Source organism: Phacochoerus africanus, chromosome 4 (assembly GCF_016906955.1).
Source record: "Phacochoerus africanus isolate WHEZ1 chromosome 4, ROS_Pafr_v1, whole genome shotgun sequence".
In the NCBI taxonomy this organism is placed as follows: Eukaryota; Metazoa; Chordata; class Mammalia; order Artiodactyla; family Suidae; genus Phacochoerus; species Phacochoerus africanus.
In genome coordinates this window covers 125,783,995-125,802,438 of record NC_062547.1, presented here as the reverse complement: position 1 = coordinate 125,802,438, position 18,444 = coordinate 125,783,995, and the positions used below count along the sequence as shown (strand labels likewise).

The 18,444-nt window shown below is 46.0% G+C and overlaps 1 protein-coding gene across 1 annotated transcript in view; it reads right to left on the bottom strand.

Annotated features, from left to right (window-relative positions):
* The window catches only part of SNCAIP (synuclein alpha interacting protein), a 161,843-nt gene extending 143,755 nt beyond the window's left edge, over positions 1-18,088 (bottom strand). Inside the window, exon 1 of the mRNA XM_047778498.1 lies at positions 17,902-18,088. The gene's annotated coding sequence lies outside the window, so the exon portion shown is untranslated. The remainder of the gene's footprint in view (positions 1-17,901) is intronic.
* Positions 18,089-18,444: the final 356 nt, after the last annotated feature.

The following is an 18,444-nucleotide window of genomic DNA, read 5'->3' as shown; positions in this document are numbered from 1 at the left end:
TATTGAGATAGTTTTCTCCTCCATTAGACATAAAATTCAGAGAAGGGAAAGAACTGCACCCACACAGGTGCAGGTATCACAGCATGTTTACAGAATGACCACATAAAGCTATGTGTGTTCATTGCTTCCTCTGCCTTCCTACGAGAGCTCTTGTCCATGTCTCTACTATTGAGATAGTTTTCTCCTCCATTAGACATAAAATTCAGAGAAGGGAAAGAACTGCACCCACACAGGTACAGGTATCACAGCATGTTTACAGAATGACCACATAAAGCTATGTGTGTTCCATCTGTAAACACCATCCACTCCTCTACTTAAAAAAACTATGACTACTGGAGTTCCCGTCGTGGCGCAGTGGTTAACGAATCCGACTAGGAACCATGAGGTTGCGGGTTTGGTCCCTGCCCTTGCTCAGTGGGTTAAAGATCCGGCGTTGCCATGAGCTGTGGTGTAGGTTGCAGACGCGGCTCGGATCCCGCGTTGCTGTGGCTCTGGCATGGGCCGGTGGCTACAGCTCCGATTCAACCCCTAGCCTGGGAACCTCCATATGCCGCGGGAGCGGCCCAAGAAATAGCAACAAACAACAACAACAACAACAACAACAACAAAAAAGCCAAAAAAAAAAAAAAAAACTATGACTACTTCTGTTGCACAAGAACCCACACAAAGTTTTTGATAGTGTGATACTTTCAGTATGACCTACTAAGAATTTAATTTTATTCCCACATTACTAGTATGCATATGGACACAAGTGATGTGGTCAAAACGGTAATCATTTAGGAATGATGAACATACGAGCTCCTCTCAGTAAATACACCACTGTATTTCACTCAAGGCAAAAAAATGGGAAGAGATGAAATCTAAAAAGAAGTAGACAGGTGGAGGGGAGCAACAGGAGGCTTCAGCCCCATCAAGTAGGAGCTATTACGGCACTCTGATACAACATCTCCTCCAGAAAGGACAATTCGAAGACAATAAATAAAGAGTTGAGAAGGCTCATATTGGTGAAGTGCCCAATATATGATAGGCATATTCTTTAAAAAGAAAGAAGACAGCCACCTTATCTGGGTCTGACTTTGACTAAAAAGCTAAAGAATACTAAGAGATCCAAATGTACCAATGATAATCATTCCTTCTAGAAGCATCAGCTCTTCTGGAAACAGGATATTTGTCTTTGCCTACTTAGCCCCTTGAACAGAAGGGACAATTTATAAATCCTTAATCTGACTAACATCAAAAGGCCTTTCAAACTGCTCTTCCTCCCACGACTCTACTTAATTGCACAAAAGAGACATTTCTGAAATTCACTTGCTTCCTAGTTAGAGAATATTTATACAAATTTTCCAAGACATTGATACATGCATATTGTCTGAAATTTCAACTATGACTAATTTATGATCAAATGGAAGGAAGCTGTAGGATATTTTGTTTTTTAAACTTACCGCTACTTCTTCAGGGAATCTGTTAGTTTTCATTCTTGACAAACAGTTTAATGAGTGGATTATAAGATAAAGATGAGATGGCTCCAAATGTCACAGAGCGACCTATTTTATGTGACTTAAGAAAGAGAACTCTAAGGTGGAAGTAAGAAATATGTGCATGTGCAGAAAATCTCCTATACAAGCATCATAACGCTGGCCTCCTACTTAGCTCTGAGTAAAAACAAACAAATATCCCCCAAGTATCTGTAAGAAACTTAGTCCTAAGGATCATCTGTCTTGACACTACCAAGAGGACATTAAGGTGAGAATGCGCAGCCCCAGTTTTTACACGGATTAAGGTGAAGATGCCAAGTCGTCCATGACTCAACTCAATTATTTCTTACTGGTCACAAACAGGGCGTATCACCTCAGGCAGACCGTTTATTCCAAGAAGGCTGAGTTTTCATTTACTAAATACCTTGAAATGGCAACTTTCCTTTCCAGACATGTTGTGATTACGTACCAAGTGCAAAGAAACAAAGTCAAAGTCTTTGTTTCACTTTTTAGCTCTAGAACTGAAGCACTGTGATCTTGAAGTCCCTGTTTCACATTTCCCATTTTTAACACTAACAACATGACAGTTTTCTTATCTTTTGAAATATTTAATACACTGTCATAACAATGAACATGACAAACTCAACATTTTGAAAGAACAACTGATTTTGACAATAGTTAAACTTGTTGACTCTGAGCCAGTCATTGTTTTAAATTCTACCTAAACCATGTTATTCTTACAACGACCTCTAAGACAGGTAATCACTTGTGTCAGGTTCCCATGAGGAAACAAGTGGCACAATCAACTACAATTTGAAGGCATTTTAATAAAGAGATCATTTGCAAAGGTGTGGGCAGGGACTGGAGAAACTGTAAGCGATGGTGCAGTACCCTGAGCTTATAAGACTACAGTGGAGCAGTTATCAGTATGAAGTGTCTGGAGGAGGGGACAGTTACCAGAATTCAGAAAGTGGCTTTAGGGAGATGGCTGCCTGCCAGGAGCCGTGGCCTACAGTCGAAGGAGGTGAGCTGATAAGGAGGGAACCCAGGGAATAAATGGCTCCCACTCTCCCCACCACCTGCTTGCTAATCTCCTGCGGCTGCCTCCCACTGGACAAACCCAACCAGAAGCCAGAGAACTGATTCGATCCAAGTATCTCAGCACACAGCAGGTGGAGAAAGGAAGAGAGTGGATCAGATATCTACGATTCCCATTCCCATTTCACCCCACATGAAGTTTCATCCAAAACTTACCTTGAGTCAAGGAGGTAATCAATAAATATTGGGTAGTGAATGAAGAAACCATTTCAAAACATCAAGAGGTCCAGTAAGCTTCCCCAAATTACACACATAGTAAGAGGCTGAGCTGGGCCTTGCTCTGAGACTCAAACCTATGTTTTATAACTGGTACAGTGGTCCATCCACTGCCTTTATCCCACACCATTTATAAGTATGCTCTTGGGTGTTCAGGTGACAGTGAGAATGACAGGAAATAATCACCACCCCCAAGGAGCTTGTGATCTGTGTGCCAGTTTTGTTATCTCATCTTTCCATCTCATGGTGTCAAATCTCCAAATTGCCTTTTAGCATCAAAAGTTTTATAAAAGCAGGTCTGAGGCCTCTTAAAATTCTATCATCTATCCCAGCTAGTGGCTGAGCAGTGAAACCTTCCATCACATGGCATTTTGCCCACTTGCCTGGCAGTATCCTGCTTCAAAGGGATGATATGAGTATAAATGACACAGGTTACACAATGATATCTTCTGAGAAGACAGGCCTTTAACCTCTATTTACCGCAATGGGGTAAGCCTTAGGTCTTATATTATTCATATATTTACTAGTTAGACATCTTGCAGGATTCATTTACTCAGTCAAAATCTACTGATCATAGAGTATGTACCCAAAAAAACTGTGTTGGGTACTTGCACAGACTGAGAAAACATTCTTATCAAAGTCAACAAGTGGTTTTCTACACAGATGAGTTAACAATGGCCCAGACGGAGGTTTAAAGTGTGTTAATCACCAGGAGAGGTCATGGGCATGCACCCTGGAGGGCGGTCAGGGCAGCACCCTCCTCTCCTCTCCAGGTTGTTCAGAGTTGGGATATAGGGTAAAATCCTTTATCAAGCACAAGTCATCCAAAGGCTGTTGTTCCTCAAGACAATCAAGTATTTTGCTATTTTCCATCTTCTTTTAAGAAGGCCCTCTGCTTCTTTTTTTTTTTTTTTTTTTTTTGCTTTTTAGGGCTGCACCCGTGGCATATGGAGATTCCCAGGCTAGGGGTCGAATTGGAGCTACAGCTGCCAGCTTATACCACAGCCACAGCAACTTAGGATCCGAGCTGCGTATGTGACCTACACCACAGCTCACGGCAACACCGGATCCTCAACCCACTAAGCGAGGCTAGGGATTGAACCCATGGTTCCTGGTTGGATTCACTTCCACCATGCCTCAGTGGGAACTCTAAGGCCTTCTGCTTTGAAATATCAGCCCTCTGTGCAAGGGCCCGCCTCAAATAGATCAAATGGAAATCCGTCCCTGTGGGTTTTTTCTTAGTTCTGCTTTTGAGCTTGGGGAGGCCACTCTTTCATGCCTGATCCTGACTGAAATAGCACATAAAAATCTTTGGTCCTTTCCAGGGACAAGGCAAGTGAGCTGGCATAGCTACTCCCTTTCATGCTGTGCAAGCATTAGCTTTGCATTTTTAAAAACTATTGTACAATGTGTCATGCAGTGAGGTTTGCCAAAAGGAGGGAAAGGGGAAAAAAGAATAGCAGAATTGATTTCCTACATGCCCGTTTGAATGATTCTGGAAAACCGTCAACCTGGATCATGTTCTTACACTAATTTGACAGTGTCCCACGGATGGCAAGAGTGCGAAACCATCAATTAGCCTTGTGATAACTATTAACAACAACCTATTTTCTTACTAATTCTAACAAATGGACAAATTCATGCCATTAAAAACTCAAATACTTGATGCAGTTTATTTCATCCAAGAGCTCTAGGTGAAATCACTCTTTCAAACATTCTCCAAATGTTTACTTAGGTGCACACACCTGGGCTTTCTGCTGCCTACAAAAGCTCTGCGTGCACGGGACTTGCTGTATGAATTTCATTTACATACATTATGAGACAGAAACAAAGAAGAATCAATCAGGTCTGTTAGCGGGAGTCGCTTACAAGCCTTTTCTGACCAAATCAATCTGTAACTTGTGAAGCGCTCTGCTATTTCCTAGCAACAGGAGTAAACACTGTGCTACATCCAGTGCCCGAGATTTGTAACCATGTTAATCTGTGAGTACTCAACTTAATTAAAGATTAGACTTTTAAATTGTATTTTTAGTGCACAACGGTACTGCTAAATTATGATGATCAGCGTTTAAGTGTGCTTATGTCTGCAGAACTCGGGGAATGGAAATGAATCATTTATTTCCATCTTGATATGACTGCTCTTCACTGAGGCGCTATTCTCCAAGTTCACAGGCCTCGGAGTTCATTGGAACTGTATGGCGAAAACACAGCTTGGAGACCTCATTTATGAAAATTCCTTTAAACCTTTCACCACTTTGACAAATCCAGTCCAAGTTCACTGAGCCAATTCAAAAGTAGCTCTCAGGCTTTTTATAGGTTTTCAATTACACCAACACAGCACACCAGAGCCGTCATGCTGGACCAAGGACGCTGCACTTACAGGGAGGCACAAGTTCTTTTGTAAGAGACTCAAATGAAAGCAAGAGACCCCAAACTGGAGCCAACAGAGGAAAAGTATTGTCTGTCTTGAACCATCCTTGACGTATTAAAAAGGGATCTTCAAATTACTTAAAGATGGCCAGTGTTTACTTATTTACAATAGGATATAAGCTTTGATTTTTTTTTTTTTGTCTTTTTGCTATTTCTTTGGGCCGCTCCCGCGGCATATGGAGGTTCCCAGGCTAGGGGTCCAATCGGAGCTGTAGCCACCGGCCTACGCCAGAGCCACAGCAACGCAGGATCCGAGCCGCGTCTGCGACCTCCACCACAGCTCATGGCAACGCCGGAACGTTAACCCACTGAGCAAGGGCAGGGACCGAACCCTCAACCTCATGGTTCCTAGTCGGATTCGTTAACCACTGCGCCACGACGGGAACTCCCTGATTTTTTTTTTTTAATTTAAAAATTACTTTGTGAAAATACTGGCAGCTACTTTGCTCTCCAACTGTTTCAAATAGGTTTTTTTTGTATGTGTCTTTTTAGGGCCGCACCTGAGGTCCCCGAGCTAGGTTTCGAATCACAGCTGTAGCAGCCAGCCTACACCACAGCCACAGCAACGCCAGATCCAAGCCACGTCTGCAACCTACAGCACAGTTCACGGCAATGCCAGATCCATAAACCACTGAGAGAGGCTAGGGATCAAACCTGCATCCTCATGGATACTAGTCAGATTTGTTTCCACTGAGCCACAAAGGGAACTCCAGTTTTTTCGGGTTGTTTCTTTTTTCAAGAATGGTTCAAAACATTTTCTATATTTCACCCTCCTCCTACACCGTGTGTGACAGCAGAATTTACTTTTCCCTGTACGCACTCCGAGAAACAAAACCCTCAAGCAGGTCAATGAGCTTTCCAGGTTGAGACTGGGAGTCAATGGTGAAATGGAGGTTAGGCCTAATTCCACTTCTATTTCCACATACCCTTTGAGTGGGCCCAGAGTAACCGTATTCCTTTCTGAGACAAGAAGCCCTTCTGAAAGTGCTTATATGCCTTAACGGATGAAACACGAATACTTTCTTCCATTTCCAAACTTCGAATTTATTTGAATATGTGGTTGGTGTGGTTTTACGCAGTACCAATCTTTGAGACATGGTTAAATGAATTATTTTAAGTGACATTTATCACTAGAGGTAAAGTAGATAAGCGAGCATATTAGTTGGTGGGGAGCACCTGCAAAATTTAAATACTGGATGTGCAAAGGCCAATTTACTCAAGCTATAAATCACCCCTTCTCTCAGGGGGAGTAGTGATGACTCTAAAACCACTGGAAACATGGAGAAAGCTCATCATTATGACTCTGACGGCTCTCTGATTCGGGCTATTCCTTCTCTGTATATTTAGTGTTCTAAATGTCAGTTGGCCTTTTTTATAATCTCAGTAGGAAGCTTGTTCAGTGGGTGAGTTTTATTTTGGTGTTTGGTCCGGCCTGTTTTTTTTTTTTTTTTTTTTTCTCCTTCCTGCTAAATAAGACCATTATCATTTAACATGCACAACTACAGATAAGTCCTCCTAGAATTTAATATTAGAGGAGGGAAAGCCTTGAGCTAAAGGAAACAGGCCGAAGGGCAGCACAATTCTAGGCTGGAATGTCCCCTTCGACACCAGAGGCTCCCTCAGTCTGACTCAAGCATGGTTCTCTGGCACTAGGCAGGACCAGGGTTGAAAGGCAGGAGGCAGGGCTGGGGAGGGGAGCCCCCAGAGACTAATCCTTGGAGCTCCTGAGGCTACAAATAACCTTCCCCATCCATGAATGCTTTCAATGTTGCAAATGCCAACTGCGGGCCTCCTAAACACTGCCCCCTGCACTCAGGACAGAAAGATGGCCGACACATTCCCTACCCTCAAGGGCTCGGGTTCAAGAGTACCAGCAGCTAAGTACAACACCCCCTGGAACGGCAGAGGCGCAAGCTAAGCACTGGGGGTTGGGGGTGGCAGTGGCCAAGTCTGCCCCCAGGCCTCCCAGGGCCTCCTCAGAGGCCCGGCCTGCAGGCCAGCATGTGAGCCACCAGCCACACGTGGAGACAGAGCACAGCAAGTGTGGCTTGTCTGAGTTAATGCAATATCCCCTATTTTCAAAGAGTTTGGGGGAAAAAAGAATGTGAAGAATCTAATTAATTTTTTTAACACTAATTACATGGGGAAATGCTAATAGCTTGGATATACTGGGTTAACTAAACCATTACCAAAATTAATTTCATCTGTTTCCTTCTACCTTTCTTACTGTGCCCACTGGAAAATCTGAAATGACCTAAGGGCTCGCATTCATAGTCACAAGCAGACACTTGGAGAAGAAAACTCTGGAGTCTGTCTTGAGAGCAGGTGGGTGAGTGGGGAGAAGTGATTCATGGAAAAAGAGGAGATGAGACACAAGGGAGCCCACAAGGGGCTACAGAGGGAGCAGAGCTGGCGGTGACTTCTTCCTGAAGAGCACTGACCTGCCAGGCTCATCTACAGCAGAAAGCCACAACATGAAGGCCAAAACAAAGACCACAGTCACATCACGAAAAAATGAGATGCAGCCTGTGGTTTACAGGGAGCCCTGCTCTGGTGGGGACCAGACCAATTAGGGAGCCCTGTCTTCCCCCTCCTGTGGCTTGTTGTCTGGTCACTCTGCTTGCTCATCTGCAAAGGGGGGCCTGCAAGGAACTGCTCTGCTGTGTCCCCTTTACCCTGTTGATTAAGTCTCTAGAAACCTGAAGTTCTCTCAACACCCAAGGAGAGACAGAAAGGGCAGAGAAGTAGAAACATTTGGGACTTGAGTTGCGAAGCTGCAAAGAATGGAAACTTGTACAGAACGAACCCTTTACACTTCCTTTTTCATTCAACACGTCACACTTTAATCTCTTTGTTAGCCCCCTTCTCCGCTAGATGTGAACCAGGTGCAAGTGCCATGAGGTCAGGAACCATATCTGTATGCTGTGGTGACCACAGCATTGAGCGTGAAGCCCAGCCAACTGCAGCCCAAAATAAACGTCTGTGGATGGGCTCAAATGGAGAACATGCAGCCACCTGCGTTGTGGAGGCTCTGCTGCGTTAAAGTGCCCAGGTGTGTAAAGGGCACTCAGGAATGAGTGAGGCTCTCACCCAGGGATGGTCAAGCAGCCATTCTGCATCCCTCTATGGGCACGTTCTGCTCTGCGTGGGGAAAAAGTGGCGACAGGTGGCGGGGGACAGCGAGCTGAGACCTTCCCAGCCCTCGTCTGCTCCTAGCACTGGAAACATGCCTGGAGGCTCCAGGGGCCGAAGTAGCCGCTTGACCTACTCAGCTGAAGGCTGAGGGCAGTCAGGGCTGACAAGGGCTGGGCGTTTCCCTGGCCAGGTCTCACGTCTCGCTTGGTGAGATGAATGGGCATGGAGACCAAGAGAAGGAGCAGTGATGCAGATCTGGGCTCTGCATTTAATTCTACGCTCACCACTTGGCAGCCGGGAGACGAGTACATTCCTTCTCCGAACTTCACTGCTCATAGCTTAAAACAGGACTCATCATGCACGTCTTAGGGGGATAGTGGGCTCTGAGGTGCTGTTCAGAAAGAGCTGGCACATGGTGAGCGCAATAAATGGTTGCATGTGATGCATGGTAAACATTCAACAATGGCTATTATCATTCTTCCAGATTTCAGCTTCTAAGCAAGGTTTTTAACCTGGAGTCTGTGGAGCCCCCAGGAAGTCCACAGATGGAAACCCTTGAAACCAAATACAAAGTGGTGTGTGCGTGTGTGTGTGTGTGTGTGTGTGTGTGTGCGTGCACATCTTTTTTCTCTAAGGAAAGAATTCCATAGCTCTCATCAGAACCTCAAAAGGCTCTCAGACTGAAAACAGGTTAAGAAACATTCTTAAGCTTCTGTGGCTTCCAAAGTGTTTAGCTCATTTTGTATATCTCTGGTATAAATTTCTGCATGATCCTCAGAACTAAGCCTCTTCCATGCCTGTTCAAGAGGCCTACATTTTACACACAGCAGCACAACTTCCGTGAGAGGCGTTTATTATCTCGCCACAGCAGAATCACTAGAACATGCCTGCAATTTCTAAGATAGAAATTCATCTTATTTTCAACCACGTACAGTACTAAAGTCCTTAACCTCTTTACACACATCTTTTTCCAGTGTTTCTGACACAACTGATGGCCAAGGGAGGCAGCTGCAATGTTTGACTCCTGGGAAGGGGTCACGTCATTTTAGAACAACCACGAAAACATATTGGATGAGTTGGAAGAGCCCAATTGGAGACTGGGTCTACCCCCTCAGCAACCCAGATGAGTGTCTGGCAACTATGCAAGGTCCAAGAAGAAGGAGCCTAGCAACAAGCAAGCTGCTTCTACTCTTGGAATGTCAGTTTCCGGGAGTTCCCATTATGGCTCAGCGGAAGCAAACTCAACTAGTATCCATGAGGACATGAGTTCGATCCCTGGTCTCACTCAATGGGTTAAGGATCCAGTGTTGTGCGAGCTGTGGTGTAAGGCACAGATGTGGCTCAGATCTGGCATTGCAGTGGCTGTGGTGTAGGTAGCAACTGCAGCTCCAATTCGACCGCTAACCTGGGAACTGCCAATATGCCACTGGTGCAGCCCTAAAAAGCCAAAAAAAAAAAAAAAAAGTTTCCTCATATGGAGAAAAGGGGTGATAACAGTAATAGGTCCTACCTGGGGCTGTTTTGAGGATTCAATAATAATAATTGTAAGGCATCTGGTAAATGCAGACAGGAAGCACCTCACAGGTATTAACTATTAGATATCCTCTTAAAGGGAGGAAGAAAAATTATTCCTCATCTGATATCTGAGCCAGGTATTCTAGCCTTGAGATTAATTTCTGGTCACTATATTTTTCCACCTCTCTCTTAAGGTAGTTCTTGGTGACCAAGCAGGAAACGAGCACACCAACAGTTGGGAGAATTGCTGCAAAAGCATCCAAGTAGCAATTTCAAAGAGAACCTGCTCTTTATGTCCAATGTTTTCAGATGCAAATGTGAGAGTCAAGTTAAAGGAAAGAAAATAAACCTAAAAAATCATGGGATGAAGGTGAACAATTTAGTACACATATTTCATTCATTTAGAAGTCACTGTGCTTATCTGATGTGAAAGACACTGTTCTGAGCACAGGGATACACAAAGACAAGAAGGCACTCAGGACATTCGGAGCAGCAGGAGAGACAGACAAGCACACCCAGTGCTGCACCACAGGGTCAAGTCCAATGTAGGGACTGGGTAGGAGGATGTGTTCAGCAAAGGCTTCCTGAGAGAGCAACGCTTGGGTTGTCTCTGAAAGGAGGTGTTCACTAGGTCAAGAAAGGAGAAACAATATTCCAGAGACAAAAGCACATGCAAAAGCATGAACATAAGGGAGAAAATGGACAGCTGGTGCTCTTGATGTTATGTAGGCCAGCACAGCATGGGGATAATATGGGCAGCTCAAAGAAGTCTTTGCTGCACACCCTCCCACCCATCCATTCACTGTGACACACAGGAGGCAGGGCACATCATGGGGAACCTCGGAATTCATGGCCATGAACTTGGACTTCTTCTCCAAGGCTATGAAATTTTGAATAGTTCTTTTTTACTGAGATACAACTGACATATAACATTATATGTTTCAGGTGTATAATACAATGATTTGCTATTTGTATAAACTGTGAAATGATTGCAAAACAAGTCACCATCTATCACTATACATAGTATCAACTCTTGTGATAACTCTTAAGATCTACTTTCTTGGCAATTTTCAAATACGCATGCTATTATTAACTTTGGTCACCAGGCTGTATATTATATCCCCACGCCTTATTTATTTCACAGCTGGCAGTATGTACCTTTTGACCGTGGACTCATGGTTTGATTTTAGCTACTTGTCCTTTAGTAAGAGCACTCAGGCAGCGGTGAAGAGGATGGCCTGGCAGCAGAGAGATGGGAGGCAGCATCTTAGACGTGACTTAGGAGTGAAGCAGGGAAGGTCTAAACTCACGGGGGAGGGGGGGAGAGAAAGATTGAGAGATGGAGCAGCAGGCCCTGCTGATGACTGGGTGGAGGCGGAAAGGGAGAATGTCAGACCAGGACCATTCAGGTTGATGGCTCAGTGGCTTATTGAAATATGCTCTGTCCTCCAGGGAAAAACAGATGCAGCAGCAGCAGCAGATACCTGCTATTTCTGCTTGCAGACTCTACTCTCTCTTCTTTTCAATATGTTCTCTTTAAAAACCACACATTCTCTGCTCTCAGGTCATGTGTTTTAGGACCACATTCCCAGGTACCTCCTCCACTCCCCCACCCCGGCCCCACTCCTCACACAGACCTCCCTCCCGGTCCCCAAGGCTCCAGGACATCAAGGGCGAGCCAAGCAGTATGTGCCCAGTCTCAGGCCATAAGAACTGGTTTGGGCATGGGCATATGATCAAAGCGGTCTAATCAGAATTAACCCTGAATTATTCTCTTTTCCCACAGGGATTATGTCTAAAGCTGCTCATGAACATTTACCACCCTGAAGAAGACAGAAAATCAGAAGTGGATCTTCCCTGAACTTTTCCAATACGGGAGCCAGGATATGCCCCTTCCTCTCTGAACACTGGGTTTCTGTGACTTCCTGACAGAGTCCTGACAAATACAAAACATAGAAACAATTTTTTTTTCCCAAAAAAAAACTCAGAGTCTTAGAGTTCCCATCGTGGCACAATGGTTAATGAATCCGACTACGAACCATGAGGTTGCGGGTTCGATCCCTGCCCTTGCTCAGTGGGTTAAGGATCAGGCATTGCTGTGAGCTGTGGTGTAGGTCACAGAAGCGGCTCGGATCCCGCATTGCTGTGGCTCTGCGGTAGGCCGGTGGCTACAGCTCCGATTAGACCCCTAACCTGGGAACCTCCATATGCCGAGGGTGCGGCCCTAGAAAAGGCAAAAAGACAGAAAAAAAAAAAAAACCCAGAGTCTATTTTTGCAAGTGGTGGATTATAAAAACCTATATTGCTGTGACACTAGTATCTTAAAACATGCATATCTATAAAAGGCATTTAGGGACTTTATAACAAAATCTTCTGTGAATAATGAAAAGCCAGACCCAACTGCTTTAGAAAATGTTACTACAGCAGATAATGGCACATTCACTCATTAAGTTAACATTTACTGATTATCTTCAAGGTTCTTAGATGTGTGCCATATAAACTAGAAAAGTATATGCCCGGGTCTGAGCTGGTCCATCCAAGGCTCTTCCCTAAAGAGCAGCTGTGTGTGCTGTTCGTGCTGTTCAGACTAAATTGTGTGATGCTAGCTAGGCCAGGTGTTTCAGTCTGGCCCGGCAGCTGCACTCAATGGTAAGGACGCCACCTGAGTTTCAGACTGGCCATGTATAAAACAAGGCTGGCAAAGCAACACCTCCACTGAGCCTACAGGACGTGTTTTGCATTCCTCTCCCCTCTAATAAAACATCCACTGACGTTTATGGAGAAGCCTAGATGTCATCGTGCCAGGCTTTCTCCTTCCTCTTCTCTCCATGAGAAAACCCCTCCAACTGGCATGGGTTTCACTCTCATTCGTGCACTGACATCTCTATGTGAATACGCCCACACTGTCACCTCCTACCCTACCTGCTTCCCAGTGGCTGGGCCCAAATAAATCTTCAAGTGTTCGTCTCTGGCAGGGACTGGTTGGTTGTGCCACTCTGTGTCCAATTCCGACAGCAGTGCTCCCATGACCTTCGAGGAAGCACCCACCTGCTCCTGAGGTGAGCTACCTTAGTGGGGCTGTCAATCAAGGCTTCTGGCTCACCAGTGTGCCTGCCACTCACACTCGGCCAAAGATGTTCTCCTTCCTGCTATGCTAAGTCCAAGGGCAGACCTCCAGCTGCGTGCCTCAGGAAAAAGAACATCAGTTCCTACTCCCTAGCCCTCCGGAGTAGTTTTGTTTGTATCCTGAGAGGGATTCTGAATTTCCTTTGACCCGTAGGATATCCTCCAGGTTGGATTTTGTTTTCTGTTGCTTTATGACTAGAGAAACTTAACTATATACAATCCACTGCGATTTAAACACTAAACAATAGTAATGGTCATAGCATGCTCCACTGCTTATAAAGGACTTTCACATTCAATTTATCTCTTTTAATCCACCTTCCTGGAACTGAATTTTTCTCCTCCCCCCAAATATGTCACTTATTGATTCCTCTATTTCTCACAACAGCACAATCATTCTTTTAGTCACTTAAGCCTTTTTAAATCTCAGAATGATTCTGACCCTAGGCTTTCACTAACCTTTTATAATCAATCACCTAATCCTAAATATGGGATCTTCCAGATTGATTCCTTCCTTTCCATTCTTTGTCAGAGCCTTCTTCACCTTCCAGCAACGAATTATGATGCAGCTATCAGCCTACTGTCTCCCAACCATCCTGACACCAATGGCAGAGCATATGGCTAAAACTTTATTATCACTGTCTCTCCTCGTCTATGTATGGTTTACAGAATAATGATTATAGGACAATGTTTTATAGGGGCAATTTCCTAACCTCATTTTTAGGCCATCTACAAGTACGCTATCTTACGGTACACTATTCCTCAGCAGAAAACAGGAACAAGTGTTTCATACATGTACTAGATTGAAAAAAAAAAAAAAACTACAATTTTTGGCAGCTACCTCTGATTGTTAAAGTGTTTTTTTCAATACCCCTTGAATCTGTGATTTGTGATTTGATTTGGCCAATGGAAGGGTAGCAAATATAACACAAGCAGAGGCTTAAAAATCACCTTGAACTGGGGTTTGCTCTTTCACCGCTCTTGGAATACGGCTTGTCTGTCATGTAAAGAAGCTCAGGACCATCAGAATGGGAAGCACATGCCCCCGTGACCTGGCCCAATAACTGCAAGACATAAATGAGGTCATCCTAGATCAAACTACCAGCCAACTGAAGATGTCTGAGGAATTCAACCAAGACCAGCAGAAGAACCACCTAGCTGAACCCAACCTAAACTGCCAACCACCAAATCACAGGCTCAAGAGTTGTGTTCAGCAACTACATTTGGGTGTGATTTATTACACAGAAATGGATAACTGATAAAATCTAAGCAGATTTGGTTATGTTCTCTTCGGAATTCCTTTTCAACGATTATTCAGTGTCTTGGGTGCGCAATAATACAATAATTTCTTTCATGTTTCATGCCATTACTTCATTTTTCGTGTGTCCTATTTCACCCCTTGTAAGTTCCTTGTGAAGAGACTCTGCATTTTGTATTTTTATACTCCATGTATATGCACAAAGTATATACACAATGGCTGTTTAGGAATCAATCAGTAGTTTTCTAGGGCCCAGCTGTCAATTACAACAATAACATTCGTCATGTCAACACATATTTTGATCAATTCAAAAAACTTAAAAAAAGAGCTGATAAGATCAAGCCATAAAATAAAAATCTAGTAATCTAACCTAGACATCTAGATATCTAACCTAACAGTATAAGACTGTGCATCATACAGATCGTATTAGTAGACATTTCATTGATTCATTTCTAGAAATATTTCCAAAAAATTATTTCTTGTAAGTGGAATCCACACCAATTTAAGGGGCACAAGGAAACATGTATATAAAGGTAAAAGTTTCACAGAAGCAAATATTTGATTTTCACCAGGAAATTATTTTTCTCCCAAGACAAAAATTTCTCCTGTGTGGTTTGCAACTCTAATCTGACAGACTGCCAAAAACAAGGCTTCTATTCTAAGAATGTCACTCATTCTCTTGTTGCTGTTCAATTAGATTTTGCATTTAAGAGAAATTCCCTTGTGTTTCTAATAATGATGCACCTGCTCCTTGGGAAATTTCCTCTTTTGACAAGGAATGCCTTCAATCTGGCAAGAAAAACAGCTCCAGGCTTTCTCTGATAATATCAAAGATCATTTGTTTGTATTAGATGTTTATGTGGGTTTCCCTCCTCTTAAGCACAATAAAACACTGCTACAATTCCTTCCAAAACAACAGCACACACAAAGTTTCTTGGCCTCTGTTATGTATTTCCACTGTACACCTGCACCAGCACAACTGCTGGGAATTAGCAAAGCTGTGACACAGTAGACGGAGAAATTCATCTGCTTTAGTCCCTTCCTTTTGGATCTTAATACATGGTAAATGTCAAATCAATAAATGAAGCATCATCTCAAAGCTACCATCTTGTAACCTTTCCTCATGAAATGCATGCCATGGAGACAATGCAATTTATATTCAAAATTGTACTGCTTATTTATTTTGTGTGTTGGGGGGAGGGGGGGGGGACTCTGCGTGCAGCAGCTTGACATGGAATCTCAATTCCCAGTCCAGGGACTGAATCCAGGCCACAGTGGTGAAAGTGCCAAGTCCTAACCTCTAGATCACCAGGGGACTCTCTTGTATTGCTTGTTGTTTATATTTTATTTCTACTTGAGATGTCCAAAGATCCTTAAGAGAAGCACCATATTTTTCTTTCTGGGTCTAGACCTGGAACTCGTACATATTTGGCTATGGGTACTCTTCAGTTACTATGGCCGTCCAGAGAGAGATTTCTGCGATGATGATGAAAATGTCACACCTGTTCAAATAGTTTTAAGGACACCTTAAAGCTGTCTCCCCAGACTCTAACCATGCTGAATGCAAGCTAACACTGAGATACATCAGAAATGCCCAACAGACCTTTTCTCCTAGATGCAAAGTCGTTTCCACACTGCTTTCCTACACCTTGTCCTCTTTGCCTTTTACAATTTCAATATGGACAAATGAAATACAGATTTCAACCCAGTCCCAACTGGGACGTCTGCTCCGTAATAAGAGAAATAGGTTTTTGCCTTCCTGCAGATTCAGCAAGGAAAAGCCTGTGCTTGAAAATTACGTGTTTAGAGTGACACCTTGGAGAACTGACATACTCTGCACACATGTAATCCTCATAAACCTCCCCAGACAGCCCTTATTTCATTTTGCAAACTGCACCCTGGCCGGGCTCCACAGCACGTGGTGTGTGGTGAGACTGTCCTGCAGTGGTTCTTCCTTCCTCTGGGCTCTTTGATGGACACTTGTCAGTAAGAGCCAAGAAGAGTAAGACCCAGCCACCAGCAAGTGAAAAATGGCCCCGACAGTAAGCTTCCTTAATTAACTTTCCCAAGGAGAGCCTGTTCCCACAGGAAAAAACACCACGTTTCCCCCCTCCTGGCGGTCCATTGAAAATGAGCAACAATGCTGTTGCCTTTTTGTTTCCTAAAGACTTTCTTCCCTGCGAGCAGTAGCGTGTTCCTCAAAGAATGCTAGTATTTCCTGTGGAAACTGTATGGCTGCCAGTAATGGCTCGTAATTTTCCCTCTTTTCTTTTCATAAAAATGAAATAAACAAAACGTGGCATTTCACAATAGCCAAAACACCAGTTCACCTCACTTACCACCTGCAGATGAAAGTCATCACCAGGAGAGAAGCCAGGAGAGAAACACTCCCGGCTAAAATTGACGCGGAGGAGCCCGCGGACGCAGGACAGCGCCAGAGGGTGGTGGTCGGAGCCTGGGCAGGACCGGGCATCCAGGGGGCCGCGGGAGCAGACGAACGAGGAGGGGCTCCCCTTGGGCCATAGCATCCCCAGGCGTCCCTGTTTTGCTATTACTATTATTGCTGTTGATACTGTTGATATTACTAGTACTTCGCCCCCTGGTTATCTCGGCTCTTAGAGCCGCAGCACTGCCCATCCCTGCCTCCCCTGCGATCCGAGGTGGCAGCAAGAATAATAACCACAAGAAACGGGCAAATGAAAAGAACAATTCTTTGGAAATTGAGGAGAGGGTTGTTCCCCCCTCTTCCAAGGAGACCAGCCTCTTGGCAGCCACCGCCGCGGTTACTATAGAGACCTTCCCCCTAACCCTTTCTGCAGAGGCGCCGCCGCAACTGGAGCAGCTGGGACTCGCGGCACAAAGGGGGCCCGGAGCTCTAGGGGAACCGGGGCGATACCCGCTCGGGTCGCCCGGTGCAAACTTGGAAAGGCTCAGCCGCCCGCGCCGCCGCCCCCAGCTACCCCGCGGCGCCCGCGGGGGACCTGGACTCACCGGGGGCGCCCCGCGCTGCGGCGGCTCGAGAGCACGGACCGACGGACGGACAGACGGATAGACGGCGGCGGCGGGAGCAGGAGCCGCCGCAGCAGGAGCGGGCGGACGGTGGAGGCGCTGCCGCGGCCCCACTACGTCACAATGCGGCCGGGCCTCCGGCGCTGCTCCCCGGGCCCCCCAACGGGCGCGCGCGGGAGGGGGCAGCCCCGGGGCGGCGGGCGCGGGGCCGGCGCGGAGGGACGCGAAGCGCGGCGCGGGCTCACAGCCGGGACGGGGGCGCGGCCACCACTGCCTGGGCTGCGGGAGCCGCCGCGCTCTCCCGCTGCCTCGCGCCCGGCGCCCGACCCCCAGCCGGCAAGCCCGGCTCCTCCTGGCTGCGACCCTCCACGCCCTCCCCGCGGCGCCCCCCGTGCGGCCCACGCCCGGGCCGCGCCGCCTCCTCGACCTCGACCCCCCCCCCCCTCCCGCGCCCGCGCGGGTCCGCGAACCTGCTCTTTCTTTACCTTTGGCTCCTGTACCTCTGCTGCCTTTGCGGCTCTTCAACTGGCCTTCCCCTCTCCTCCCCTCCTACTTTTTGCCCCCGCTTCCCCCTTTCTCCTCCGCCCCCCACCCCGCCTGGAAGCCTCACCCCCCCCCCCCCGAGAAGAAATCGCCCCTCACCGTGATCCCGGCGTCAACCGCTGCCACCTCATTGGTCCCCAAACCATTCCAGGGTTTCAGCCTCAGCGAGGAAAAGAGACGCGAGAAGGGGGGAAACGGAACATGGGCACGGTCCTGGGAAACTGCTGTGCTTCAGGAGCCCTTGGCAGAGTGGGGGTTTTTTTGTTGTTGGCACAGTCTTCAGCTCCCAATCTTCCCCGCATGCACACCCCACCCCACACCCCCGCTCGCCCACCCTCGAGGATTTCACCGAGGAGGGAAGGGCAAGGGGGGTTGCCCGGAATGTTCTGTGCCCAAGAGTGGGCGGTGCATGGAGGAGACTTTGGTCTGAACTAATGGCTTTTTAATTCAACTACATTCAATACCCCAACGGCCCTGCAACAGTAGTAACTTTACTCTTACCGTCTCTTTCTTAATTGGGAGGGGGTGGGGAGCTGCTGGGTGAGGCTTGGGCAAGTCAGCGGTGGTGACTGCTTCTTTCCTTCCTCATTTCCGAAATGAAATCAAGAGGAGTGGAAGCATTTATGCTAACATTGGCTTCGA